Here is a 14,875-nt window from a genome sequence, read left to right as displayed (position 1 = left end):
AAGAGAAATTTATCTTAAAACAGGGTAACACTGCCAGTCAGCCGCTGTTAATTGCTTTGAGCGACTTACTGAGAGAAGAGGGACTGGAAATAAAACGAAAGCAAATCCAAAATTTTCTAGACCAGGTTGATAAGGTAGCACCTTGGTTTGGTCCCACGGGCTCCGTCACAATCCCTAATTGGGACAAACTAGGGAGAGACCTAGATTTTGCAGCAGAAAATGGCCTCCTAGAACCAGGAGTTAGACCTCTTTGGGCGATAGTGAGGAGTTGCCTCGCAGATGCTACATGTCGTGACCATATTAGGGCAGGCGCCATGGCGCTCAGCCACCATCAGACAGAATCTTCCCGCGAGCAATCTCATGAGCCCAGTGTCGCAGGTGAGGCGGCTGTCCCTGACCCAGAGAGTGAGGACTTGTCAGATAGTGAAGAGGAGGAAGAGGCACACAAAATGGCGGATGCAGCGGCCGCCGGAAAGGAGGAAGTTAGATACCCAAAGTCAGGTGGGCCTTACTTGGAAGCTATAAATGATTTACAACGTATGATATCTCAAAGCACATGGATTAATGAAGGGGAGAATGGCCTCCCAGGGCCGCCCCGCATAAGGCCTATGGCCCCACAATGGGAACCTGACAAGATACCCCAACCACCTGAATACCACGCTCACCCAGGACCCTCTTTCCCGCAATGTAACTATTTACACCTGATCAACCTCAATTAACAGAATTGAAGATAATTATAGGGGTCTTTAAGCAATACCCATAACCCTTTAACCTACTCTCAGACTCACATTATGTCGTCAATGCCCTGCAAGTGTTAGAGATCTCGGGCCCTATCAGGGAATCCTCCAGAGCCCACTCTCTTTTCCTGGAGCTCCGCACGGTGATCCCCTAGATGGATACTCCCAAGAAATAACATGGGGATTCTCCTTGGCGCCCGACTTGCCAAGCAGGACACATGACGTCCCCACGAGCCCCATAAGTAAGGGCTGGAGCTGGTATAACTGGAAGCTCACTAATCGGGCCAGAGCAGCAGGAGATATATCAGCCCTTTTCCAATTAGGCCAGACTACAGAGACCCCAGTCCGTGTTTTTCATAGCAATGTTTCAGGGGTAAGGAGCAACGATTCCTTCACACCCTCCACCTACAAGTCTCAAAAGGTCTTCAATATCACAAAAACCCCAGTCTGCCTGCAAGCTTCCTACCTTTTTCTGTTGTTTGAAGCCACCACAAATGTGATTTTTCTAAGTTGCTCCACCGCAACCTGTTGTGTGTCACGGTGTTGGGATAGCAGTACACTTTCGGCTGTCGTTGTGCAGGTACCCCGGTTCGTACCGATTCCAGTTGTGGCAGACCCGGGCAGGTTTCCTGTGATCCAGCTCGTGCGCAATAAAATGGGCAGGAATAGGGGCTCTGGCTACCATGGCTATACTTGCTGCATTCGGCAGTCTACTTCTGCTCTGTTGGATTCGCAGACAAAGGAATAGGGACAAAGTAATTATCAAACAAGCATTGCTGGCCGTGGAATCCGGTCAAAGCCCGGCAGCATGGCTCGCCATGCTGTGACGCAGGTGTGGAGCAAAGCATTGCAGGGGGTGTCGTCCTTGGCCAGGAGACACCCCGGTCTCCAAGTCGATGAGCATGCAGGTTGGGCTCATAAAACAATATTCCTGCCCCCTCCAAAAGAGCACCAACGAGTAGTGAGGCACTGTCATGACTACAGCGTGACACCTCACGAGGTGCACTGACCCCTGGAGACCCTGCATCAGTTGTAAAGAAAGGGGGAGATGTTGGGCGCAGGCGCTCAACATACCATACCCCACCCGGGACAAAGGACCATGTCAGCTTCCGCAATGCACCATGTTCCATCCCAACCCTGCCTCCTCGTGGCAGCCTGTGATTGGTCACGGCCGAATATATAAGCCAGAGCCCGTGGCAATAAAGCGGCAGTTAGGCAAGAGCGTCCTCTGTTTCATTGGGGGGCTGCGCCGGTCATTTCTTGTTTGTTTTATTCAATTCTTTGTTTGAGACAAAACAACAACAACAACAACAAAAAATATCCTAAAATCAACTCCAGGTTGAGACATGAGCACCACAAAGCTGGTAACATTTATTTGGTGAGCCCATTTCTAGAAGGAGCTGCTCAGTAACATTACCACATGATGGGCAGATACAATCCAGGTTCTTGTGTACAATGAGCAGTGAATTACAAAGCAGCAAGGGCAAGCAGCTACATTTATTGCAGACCATGGAAAGTTGTGCTCAGGGCAAGTCCATGCTGACAAAAATGTGGCACAGACAAGTTATCTGGGTAACAGAAAAGTAAAAGCCCTTCACACAGGTCACAGGACACAGACATAGTAACGGCTGCCCCCGATAAATCAGACTTTCAGAATTTAAAGGCTATACACCTCAGCCCAGGTGTCTCCCCCTCAATCTGTTGATGAGATTGACAGGAATGTTAGACTAGGGTGTTGTGCCACCCAAGGGCTCGCAACACACCTGCTTATCCCAGAATTCACTCTGATCTTAATTACATACATGACATGTAGTGCATATTTATGAATCCATAATGAGATGTGAATAGGGTGGCTGAAGGTCATGTAGGAGATTTGGCAGGTTGTGCTCTTGCCTAGAGCATCAGAGATCTGAGTTATGTGATTTTTTTTATCTCTCTTAAGATCACGGGAGGAAGAACAGCCACAGGGTGCTGTTTAAAATTAAATGCACGGAAGGAAGTGACTCTCTCAGCTCCATTATTTCTAACTGTACTAAAAGGCTGGAAAAAGTTATTCCATGCAAATGACAACCATGGACAGCTATAAATGAGCCAGGTACAAAAAGACAAATATCGTATGATCCCACTTATATGAGGTACCAAAAGTAGTCAAAATTATAGGGCCAGAAAATAGTCTTACTGGTCACTTAGGCTCATGTGCTGAGGTTTGCCTGCTCACTGCTGACCGATTCAAAGGAGGCCACATATTTGGGTAAAAAGGAAACAAGATTTATTTAGAGCCAGCTCAGTGAGACAGAGAGGCTCTTTTGCCTCGAATCACTATCTTGCTGTGTACAGGAGGGCAAGGCTCTTTTGTAAAAGGAACAGAGAGGAGGGGACCGTAGAAAGACAGTATAGATCCTACACTTGCTTTATCGCTTCCAGACGTCTTCAGCTCTTATTTTTTCTTGTGGAAAACAAACCAGACTCCTGGCCCTCTGGGACTGGCATCTGCACATCCTGTCATTTCTTTTGGGCTGACCAGAGGTGGGTGTGGGGGTGTTGCTATGTGCTCAGCAGGTAAAGTTTGGAGTTCTATTTCACAGTGCCAGTTACAATAGGAGGGTGACTGCCAGTGGATGGGGGAGAAAAAGTGAGCAATTACTATGTAATGGACCTACAGCTTCAATTTTTCAAGATGAAAAGAGATATGGAGATGTTTGTGAAACAGTATGAATATACTTAATTCGACCGAACTGTACTCATTAAATAGTTAAGATGGCAAATTTATGTTATGTTCATTTTACCACATTAAAAATGTGTTATTAAAAAAGTAAGGTGTTAAACTGGGCGTAGTGGCTCATGCCTGCATTCCCAGCACTCTGGAGGCTGAGGCAGGAGGATTACTGTAAATTCAAGGCCAGCCTGGGCTACATAGTGAGTTCAAAGTCAGCCTGTACTACATAGTGAGAACCTGTCTCAAAATCACCCTCCAAAATAATAGAATAGAGAAAAATGCATCATTTGTAGTAAAGGTGTACTGTGTTAGGAAATTTTGCTTTTGCATTTGTGTGCATGTAGGTGTGAACTGGGTCAGTCTGTAAAATGGGTAGCTGAGGGTCACAATCTAAAAAGCATGAAAGCCAAGGCTTTGCATTTCTGTATCAGGTTGTGGCATCAGACATACACTACACCTCCACACGGTGGCAGTTCAGAGTTCATGGATTCTCTCTGTCACAGATTTTCCTTAAAACTAACTAATCATTGTTCTTGGAAACCCCTGCAAGTTCAATGAAACCGCAATATCCTCTGAAATTTTTTTTGGCATGACGCTTGCAAGTAGCCAATTTGGAGGTGGTATTCAATGCTCCTTGCTGCTGATTGGCTGCTGCCCTGTGCCCCTCTCCAGCAGGTGCACCAGTGTTCCTGTGTCATAACAGGTTGCTGCACCTGGTGTTGCTGTCTCCAGTGTTCTTGGTGTTGTACTTCTTAAATGCCAAGACACCTAAGATGCTGCCCAAATGTCCGGCACTTCTAAGGTTTCATTAATATAGCGCTTTATAAATTAAATTGCATAACTGTAGGAGACGTCAGGTATTTAGGGTTCAAACTATAAAAACAGGCATTTATAGGAATTTTTCTAACCACATCTGAAACTCACCATTTTTCACAATTTGCAGGTGCTCCAGGAAAGTAAATCCCATGAATTTTAGAGGTCCACTTCGATTGAATCTGAGTTCCAGTTCTTCTGTTTGTTGACTCTGTTCCCTTCAGCAAATTTCTTAACCTGTCTCACCCTCAGTTTCCATATCTGTAAATGAAGATGAGTGCAGGGCCCATCTTCCTGACTGCTGTCGTGAGCAAACAAAGGGGTTCACATAAGTAGGGCTGCAGGATGCCTGGAACATGGTGTGTGTTCCATGAATGGTGTCACCAGTGCTAGAACGATAGAGTTATCTGTGGAGATGCGGAATCAAGGGAAGGTTATGGCCAAATGGGAGGTGTTCTTGGCTGCAGGAAAAAGAGAAGTTTCCTCCAATTGTGGGTAAACTCCATGTTTGGGCAGCAGAAAGCTTCTGGAGGAGGAAAACCTGGGTGATCCCTTGAAGATTAAACATTGGTGAGCCAACAGGAGGGTGCAGGTGCTCTGCAAGGTAGCCTGCTGCGTGTCAAACACCGCAGTGTGGGGACTCAGGGCTGCATGTTTATTTCTGGCTCCCTGGAATCCATGGTATTAGTTAGTGGGGAATCCTCACTTTGGCTTGAAATAAACTTGCCCAGTTAAAAGGAAATTTTCTGAACAACTCTATTTTTATTTGTTGAGAATGTTCTTTGGGGACCAGGATAAAAATGGCCCTCCATCTGCCCAGCCGGGTTATGGACAGTTATATGGAGGAGGCAGAGTTAGTTTCAATTCTCTGGATTTGGGCCCCGGAAGACCTTTTAAATCAGACACTATGGGAAGGAGAAATGCTTCCCCAGGCATATAAGAGGTCTTTCTTTCTTTCTTTCTTTCTATCTATCTATCTTTCTTTCTTTCTTTCTTTCTTTCTCTCTCTCTCTCTCTCTCTCTCTCTCTCTCTCTCTCTCTCTCCCTCTCTCCCCCCTCCCTTCTTTTCTTCCTTTCTCTTTCTCTCTTTTCTTCTCTCTTTCTGTCATTTTTTCTTCCTTTGCAGTTTGGGGATCAAACCCAGAACCTTATACATGCTAAGCAAATGTTCTATCACTGAGTGTATCCTTGTATTAGAGTTCTCTAGAGCAACAGAATCAATATATAACATGCATATATAATTATACAAAGAGAATTACTAGATCAGTTCACAGGATTAGAAGTGTAAGACTAATAGTGGCCATCTATGGAATCAGAAAGGTGGAAGAATCCAAAATAGCCATCTAAGCTCTAGGGAGCCAGAGGACCCAGTACCAGTCAAAGGTTGAAGATCAGGAAGCTTGCTGTAGAGCTCCTGTATTGAAGAGACAAAGAATCTGCTTTGGAAGGCTGAAGGAACTGGAGGCCAAAGTCCAAAAGTAATGGCAAAGACCTAAGCACTTCCAAAAATAGAGAAACGCTCAGTTGTTTCCCTTTTTATTCTGTCCAGGCTGTTGGTTAGTGCCACCTGCATCAGGAGTGGGTCTTCTACCCTCCATTTGCTGGTCTCCATATCAACCAACCACAGACCTTCTCAGAACTTGACTAACCTTACTTTAGTCAAGTTAACATATCATAATTAATAATCACAATCCCCAATACTTTTTTATTGTAATAAAATATGCATAACTTACAATAATGCCTATCAGAACATGGGAAATATGGGGAGATGTAAAGTGGAGAGAGGATGGTTACCAGGTCCAGGGATGCAGTTGGCTAAGGGGAGTAAGTTTGAGTGTTCTGTTACACAGTAGGATAAGTGTGACTCATAATAATTAATTGCATATTTCAAAATAGCTAGCAGAATTTTAAATGCTACCAGTATGAAGAAATTAAAATGTTTGAGTTGATAAATATGCGAATACCCTGATCTGTTCATTCCATGTTGCACACATGTATTGAAATGTCACACTGGACCCCATAAATATAAATTAAAAATAAGAAGTGCTTAAAATAGAATACATGAAATTTACCATTTAATTTTTTAAGTATTGTGGTTCAATGACATTAAGTGTGTTTACAATGCTTTTGCAACACTTGCTATTATTCATTTCCAGAATTCTTTCATCCGTCCTGAAGAGGAGTCCTGTGCCTATCAAATAATGGTTTCCCATTCCCTGACTTGCTTTAATCTACTTTTGGCTTCATGAATTTTCTTATTCTGGGTGCCTCATCTCAGTTTGGTCACACTATATTTGTTATTTTGTGTTAGGTTTATTTTCACTTAGCATGAGGTTTTCAAGACTGATCTATGTTATGGTGTGTATCAGAACTCTATTCTTTTGTATAGGTAATAGTCTCAATTATTTCTAATAGAAGTGGTGAAAGAAGGGATAGACTGGGATTTCTGCCACTGTACCTTGGCAACCACAAAGGAGAAAAGAAAAGTCACTTGTAATTTTCCTGACAGCAATACCACCATCACCATGTAAGAGCCGTCTTTTTGGGTTGGGTTTTTGTTGTTATTATTTTATTTCTTTGCAGTGCTAGGACGGAACCCATGGTCTCTTGCATACTAGACAAGTGCTCTACCACTGAGCTATATCCTCAACCCTGAACGGCTATTTTTTAATCAAGTGGTTTTATGGCCCTAAAACACATCCAATTCATTTAACTCTGCTGGAAAACTTTTGGCCCACACACTACCATCACCCCAATGTATTGGGCTGGTAATTCAGAGCTAATAAGTTGTGGATTTGTACTGTGTCAGCTTAGTTGAAATGGACCTGTACTTCCCAGAACTCACTTCTTGTGGAATTGCAGGGTGACCTGAGGCCCTGAGATACCTGTACCATGCTTGCGGGGTGGGAGTGGAATATCTGGCATCATACTTTCTACATCTAAGAGGCTGATGCCTGCAGGGCTGAGACAGCCCATCATAATATCCTGAGGCAAAGGCAGCTCAATACAAGGCCACTTCTCCACTGGCTCACCTTGGTGATTAGGGCAGCAGCCAGGACTTTGACTGGATCCTCCTTCAACTCTCCCCACTCCTGGCTCAAGTGCTTGTTAAACTGCACACTGAACTGCATCAGCTCCTTCCACATAATGCTCCCATCACTGATACTGGAGAGTGGGAGACATCAAGACACCCACACCTGGGTTTTGGCCCGTCCTCTCGATCCCAGCTGTCTTTTAGTTGCCTCTTTGGCCTTGCTGTCTTCCACTCTGCACTCATCTCCCTTTCCTGCCTGATTTTCCTGGGACTCTAACACACGATGCATAAATGACAGCCCCAGCATACTGTGCACAGTTCACTATTGTGTGAGAGACAAATTGTTTTGTACTTCTTTATGCTCTGCATCTCTTTCTAACTGCAATTCTCTCGCGGAGCCCTTCCGGATCTGCAGATTCTCAGACTTCTGTTAGCCCATGTCACTTTTACACTTTCACCTAGATACAGGCAGGGAGATGTCGCATCCATTTGTTGATAGTCTTGAACAATGAACTTGGTGGAAGCCCAGCAAGGACAGGGGCTTCTAATTTCCAGCTCTGCCCTTCCGTGGTTGTGCTCTGGGGCTATGCTCAGGCTTTCTCTCACCTTGAAGGGCCAACCCCAAAGAAGTTAAGGAGCAGCATGTTTGTGCTTCTGTTTAGTGCTTCTTTTAATTCTGTGTCCTACTTGGTAATGGCCCTACAGGCTATCAGATTGAGAAAACAAAATTGAGGAAGGCCAGAGGCCAGTAATGCCCTGGTGCTCAGTAGGGGAATCCAAAGGACAGTCTGCAGTGCTTGGTCACCAGCCTTCCACCCTCTGAAGCTCTCTCTTTAAGAGGGGTGGGCACTGAACCCCACTGCCTGAGTATCAGTTTACCCCTTTCTTCTTTCTACTTTCCAAAGATGAGTTGCTACTTTGACCAGATTATAAGACATTGATTAGGGTGTAATTATTCACGGGCAGATTCACCATCTATTGAAAGGTGCACTAGTCAGGGTTTTCTAGAGAAATAGAATTAATAGGATGTATATTAAATAAATCAATAATAAATACATACATTAATGTTTTTAAGGGTCTGTTCCCACAGTTGTGGAAATTGTCATCCAGCAAGAGCGTGGTGCCCAGTGGAGGTCAATACTATGGCACCAGGTTTTTGCAAAAAGAAAAGGGTTTATAGCTTGTCAACAGACAAGGAGGTCAGGAGCGCAAAAGAGCTCAAATGTAGCCAGGGGTTTAGCTCAGCAGCATAAGCATCTACCTGGCTAGTACAAGGTCGTGAGTTTGATCCCTGGTACCAATAAAAAAAAAAAAAAAAAAAGAGCTCAAATGTGCCTTTCCAATCAGTCAGTAGTGGGGAAGTTTATAGGACAGGAGATTGGATAGCATATCTCTTTGTTGCTTGCTATATTATCATGACATAGTGTAGGACTGTTTCAGTAGGCATGGGTCTGTGCTTTAGTAGGAAAGGAAGTAAAAACTAATGCACAGATTTATAGGAAAATAATTTCAACTAGAAAGTCAGAAGAGAGATGGGGCAGGACTTCAGCTGAGGTAGCTGGAGCGGGTAACACTTTGATATAGGGGTTCAGACTGGCCCACCCAGCTGAAAGGCCAGCTTTCAAGAATTAGCTAGTAGGCTGAGGTCCAAATGGTCATTTTCTCAGTCTTGGTGTCATAGTTCTAGAATTGTCATGGCTAAGGAGTGGTTTCCTTCCCAGGAAAGGACTGTCTCAGTCACTTGGGGCTCTACCTTTCCTGAAATCCAGGCTATCACAGATTTAGTACAATAGCTGGAGACTCCTGGGTGCAGCTGAATGTCCCTATAAACTTCTTATCTTGGTTTCTTTTGTCTTGAATGGGGATAAAAGCATGTAAATTCAGGGATAATCCACCCTGCCTGGCCAGGTTCTAGACAGACATTCCCAAAATAACATAATCCTGTGCAGAGCCGAGAAGAGACTTGGCTCAAGATTTACAGGAACAAAAGATACAAAATAATGGTCAAGCTTTGTTCTGATTTTAGTTACCTATTGAGCATATGTTGTAGATCCATGAAGAGTCATGTTTCATAGCAAAAATGGTATCCTAGAAGAAAAAAAATTATGATCTTAATGAGCAATGGGCAGGGGCCCAGGATTCTGGCTGTTTCCCCATCCCCATGTCATGAGGACATAGGGAAAAGAAACTCCCAACCTGCTAGATGTTCATGTTCTCTAAATTGAAGAATTAATTTTAGGAACAAGGGAGGTTAAGAGCAGAATATATAGTAAAGGAAAGAAAGCTCCTGTCTGAGAGAGATAGAGACAACAGGGGTCCCGAGTGGGTTGCCAAAAACCCTACCTTTTCTAGGGATTTTTATCGAGCAAATGCATGAGGTGGGGACAAATGGGTCCAAGGACAAATGGGTCCAAGGTGGGGACAAATGGGAAATCACAAGATGGGCATGAGGTGGGACAAAAATATGGTCAACCAGTAAAATTACAAGCCTAATTGCTCAGGCAAAATTGATGAAATCAGGATCAAATGGGGAATCGAGTCACATAGCAAGCAGGCATGAGACAGAACAGGGGCTCTTCCTGTAGCAGGCTGGGTTAGCGGCTCTTTCTGGCTTCTTCAAGGTGATGATGCCCATTTAGAATCGCAATCCCTGATGTTTATCCTCAGGAAGTATGTGAGTGCATTTGCTTCATCTTTGTTTTGAGGTCTGACCCTCAGCAAAGGTACCTGTGTACCCTACAGTTGGCAAGGTATCCAGTCTTCTGTACTGGCTTCTTCAAGGGCTCAGCCCTATCTGACTACCTATATTTTTATCCAACTTAGTTGCCTTTAATACTGACTGTATCATCTTCACAGATTGCATGTTCCTTTCTGAGTGTATTATGTTCTTTGGGGGTGGAGTGATACTTTGGGTTTGTGATGTCACTGATAGAAAGACCTGGCCTCCTCTGCCCATGTTCATTCTTGAAAAGCCAGCTCCAAGTCAAAAGAATCATCTTAAGAAGGTCTGAAGGCTCTTCCTGAAAGGCAACTCTGTTAAGGAATTTATGTGGCCTGGACACATAAATTGGCCTTAGACAATTTCACATAATTCCTCATATTTTTAAAAGGGGCATTCACTAGCTGGGCACAGTGGGACTCATCTGTAATTCCAGCAGCATTTGAGAGGCAGAAGTAGGAGGACTGCCATGAGTTTAAGGCCAGCCTGGGCTACATAGTGAGTTCAAGGCCAGCCTGAACTACAGAGCAAGATTCTGTCTTAAAGGGGTGGGGGGAGAAAGAAAGAAAGAAAGAAGATGGAGTTTAGGTCTTTAGAGAAATTTTAAATCAGGAATTGTTGATCATTGAGTCTGTACTACTGAATGAACCTTTGATTTGAGGAGTTAAGAATAATTACCCAAAATAAAAAGATTAAACTGTAACTTTTCAAAATCAATGAGAAAACCACTTAAGGATTATTTGATTCTCCAGGGGATGTAACTTTGACTTTAATACTGATTAGAACTCAGGTTCTATAAAATTAGGTGTTAAGCTGTAGAAAATTGATAAGTTGTTCTGTGGAGATGCATTTGATTTCCATTCATCTTCAAAGAAGATAACCTCAAAGGTCATTGATGTATTGTATAATATTCTAGAACTTTTCTGGAAATGGCCAAGCAACCTGTATTTAAACCTTGCAGTCCCCACAGTTTTGGTCAACCCCGCCATTACAGGGAAGAAGCTGCCACACACAATGCATAAATAAGTGACTGCGCCTGAGAACCACAAAACCCTTCAGATATGGACGCTGACATGAATTTTATATCATTTTCAAGTGTCGTAAATACTTTTCTTTCTTTTTTAACCATTTAAAACATGTTAACGGTTTAGTTGGTGGGTCATACAAAAATAGATGGTAATCAAGAAGCCAAATAACCAGCCTTTCTGGTAAGCTGTGCAAGCCATGCGGGGCCCAGGAACTGAGAAGTCAGATAGCACCTCCCATGAATCTACTGGCACATGGGCTGAGAATCAAGAAATACCCCCTATCCCACCCCCTGCAAGCAACCGGCTGGTTCAGAGGACAGGCTGATTGATAGCAACTAAGGTAGTAAAGCAACTGAATGCTTGTATTGTTTGGTTGACTTTGCGGGGCCAATGGTCTAAGCATCTGTTGGGGAGGATGACAGTGAGCAGCATAGCAAATATGGGAGGTTTCCTTCTGTCTTGTTTTTGAGGTCCAATATTGTTCTCACTTTTTTTGTTTTGTTCTGATTAATTATTGTGCTGTATTCAGTGTTCTGTTTTGATTGATTTTATTCTGATTTGTTTTGGTTGGATTTTGCTATATCTGATGGCATGGACAACTATTGTGAAGTTAACAAGATATACTGTGGTGGTCATTGTTGTTTTCCAATTATCTTGCTTCTAAGTTCTGTACCAATTTCACTGCTTTGTTTTGATTGGATTTTTTGTTTTGTTTTCTTGTGTTTTATTATTTTTAAAATAAAAAAATTTAATGGTAGATCAGTAATTTACTTATTCTTGCTATAAATATTTTATTTTTCTGTAAATCATGAATTAGTTTAATTTAAATTATGAATTAGTTTTAATTAGTTAAATCATGAATTAGTTTTAATTTTTAAATTTAATTTCATTTAGAGGTTTAATCTAGCATTTTTTCTGCTAAATGTATTATTTGGATATGTGCATGTGTGTGTAAATTTGGTGTGTGTATATGTAATATTTTCCTTACCTTCTTTGAACTAGCTTAGCATCTTGTTGGTTCCTTCATTAAAGGGTTAAATAAATAAATAATACATGTGCTTACATGTGTTAATATTTGTTCAACAGTTATGGAAACTTCTGAAAATCATACATGGACACACATAACAGACATATTTATGATCTATCTTCTTTCAAATCTCTCCCCAATTTTTTTGAACAGTCAAAAACTTTATCTGAAAAATGAAAGAAAACAGAAAGAAACTTTAGCTTGAGAAGAAGGAAAGTGGAAGGGGACAGAGCTGTGATGGAGAGCAGACTGGCTCTTAAAAGGAAAAGTAAGAGACGATACAGAAGGGACTTGAATTTGACAAGCTGATAAAAGGCACAAGCTTTGACGGCACTGCTGAGGTAGGCTGGGGTGTGCTGATCGTGATCTCAGTCCTGGTTTTGTAGCCCTGGAGAAATCCTTATGACCCAAGGGGCAACTTGGTTTCCAAGACATGATTGCTCCTCTCAGTACAAGGGCCCTGCTGGAATTGAAGGTGACTGCAGACTTTGGACAATGGCTGGCGTCTTCTAGGCACCCTTTCCAGGTTGCAAAAGCCAGTAGCTGAATGTCCCAGCAAATTTCTCATCTTGGTGTCCTCAGTATACGTAGGAACTGCTTGACTGTGTGAACTATACTTACTCTGAAGAAGATTACACCTTGGACAGAATCATCTCTCTGGGCTCAGTGTGGAGCTCCAAACTCTGGTAAGAGAAAGCTCAAATTCACTGTGGGTCCAGTTCACTTAAAATGTGAAGTAGTTCAGTTGTTTCTTCACCTCCTCTCCCCCCATTATTACTGTGAGGCTTGTTTTGCAACACTTTCTTTCATGAGACAGCCAGCAGGGGTGAGGGGTGGGTGGCACTGGGCTGGCCTGCACAGATGAAAGGTAATGAACTAATGACACTGGTGGTAGCATGCACAGAGGGACCTCATCAAGGCGGTGCCAGTGGACTTCCAGCTGCCAAGGCCTGCATGGAAGAGAGCATGGCACTGGAGTCTGCAAGGGCTCCTGCAGGTGTTCTTTCATCTCTCCCTGGCATGTGGGCTCACAGCACAGCTGGAGACTCGCCCCTGTGGGTCTAAGGTATCATTAATGCCGTCCAATTCTCTCCAGAAGGCTTGGGTTTGGCAGGCCAGTGTGACGAGTGGATTCTTTCTATTGTACATTGAAAGCATTGACTCCAGTGGGTGGAAAGCAAAGGATGGCCTCCTGCAAAGGGCACGTTTACCAAATACTCAGTTGATGTTTGCTTCCATGGGGGGCAGATGTTAATTAAATGGTATATAAGGGATGGCAGGTGGACATTTTTCAGCTTAGGGATCAAGGGGGAAATTCAGCACTCTCTTCCCATATAGATTTAGGAAGATGAAAAAAGAGATTCATTTTTATCTGTGGGTTTTTTTTTCAACTTGTCTTAGACGTGTTTTGAAAAGGAGGCTAAAAGCTTCATAATTCCACTGGAGAATGTGCTGTAGTTTATTTAGTAGGCAATTCCTAGGAGGGCAATGACTCAACATTTTTCTGTTACCCCAGCCCTGTGTCATAGATGATGAAAGAGGTTGGCATACTGTGGTTTGTCCCCCAAGGGTTCATGTGTTGGAAGATTGGGTCCCGTGTTGTTATAAAAGAGTTGTCGGAGCTGGGCATGATGGCACATGCTGGTAATCACAGCACTTGGGAGGCCAAAGCACGAGGAGTGCTGTGAGTTCAAGGCCAGCCTGGACTATAGAGCAAGATCTTGCCTCAAAGGAAAAAAGAAAAAAGAGTTGCTGGAATCACATTCTGACCACATTCCACCACATTCTGACCACATTCCACCATATTCTGACCTGGCCAAGGGGAGCCTCACTAGAGGTCAAACAGATGAGACTGCCCAATCTCAGACTTTTAGCTTCTTGGTTGTGAGTAGTCCTTCTCCTCCTCCTCCTCCTCCTCCTCCTCCTCCTCCTCCTCCTCCTCCTCCTCCCCCCCCTTCCCCTTCCCCTTCTTCTTCTTCTTGTAAAAACTCTTCTCTTAATCGGTTATAAAATGCATGATGAAATGAACAGCTACTCTGAAGAAAAAGAGACATTATGGTATCCATTGCTGATTCTGTATCATCATGTTGTAAAATCTAGTAATGCTTTTATTGTTTGTCTAGAGTGATTTTATTCTGTTTTGTTTTGTTCAACTTCAACATACATGAAGGTATGGACAGCTATTTTGAAGAGAATAAGAGACATTATGGCAGCCATTGTTGATTTTCCTAATGTCTGGTTTTGAAGGCCCATAATGCCTTCATCACTCTGTTCTGATCAGCTTAATACCATTTTGTTGTGTATGAATTCATTGTGCGTGAAATATGGACAACTATTTAGAAGAAAACAAGAGGCATTATGGTAGCCAGTGATGATCTCCTGTTGTCTTGCTTTGAAATCTGTGTCACTTACATTGTTTTCTTCTGTACTATTTTGTTATGTTTAGTTTTTCCCTCTTTAAAAGAAAATTAAAAGAAACTCTTCTCTTTGTATGCCTATCTCTTATTTTGTCATAGTAACAAAAAATGGACAAACTGCTTTGAAAATGTGAAGTGATACATAGCCCCTGGGATCTCACCCTGTCCAGCTTTTTCTCTCTTGGGAAAAAAAGAATGACTCCTTCTATTATTGGGTCAATCTTGAACTCAGTCTTTCAAACAATGAATAAATCACTGTCAGTCTTTCCAGTTTAATTATTATCACTATGATGCATCTTGGAATGTGCTCAAAACTGGTCTTTATATGCTTCCTTATTCATGTCCTGTTGCAGAGAAAGGAAAATCACTCACTGCTCTAATCAT

This window comes from Cavia porcellus, unplaced genomic scaffold (assembly GCF_034190915.1).
Source record: "Cavia porcellus strain 051 isolate PalLab524CR breed Dunkin Hartley unplaced genomic scaffold, mCavPor4.1 scaffold_16, whole genome shotgun sequence".
In the NCBI taxonomy this organism is placed as follows: Eukaryota; Metazoa; Chordata; class Mammalia; order Rodentia; family Caviidae; genus Cavia; species Cavia porcellus.
This window is presented reverse-complemented; position numbering follows the sequence as displayed.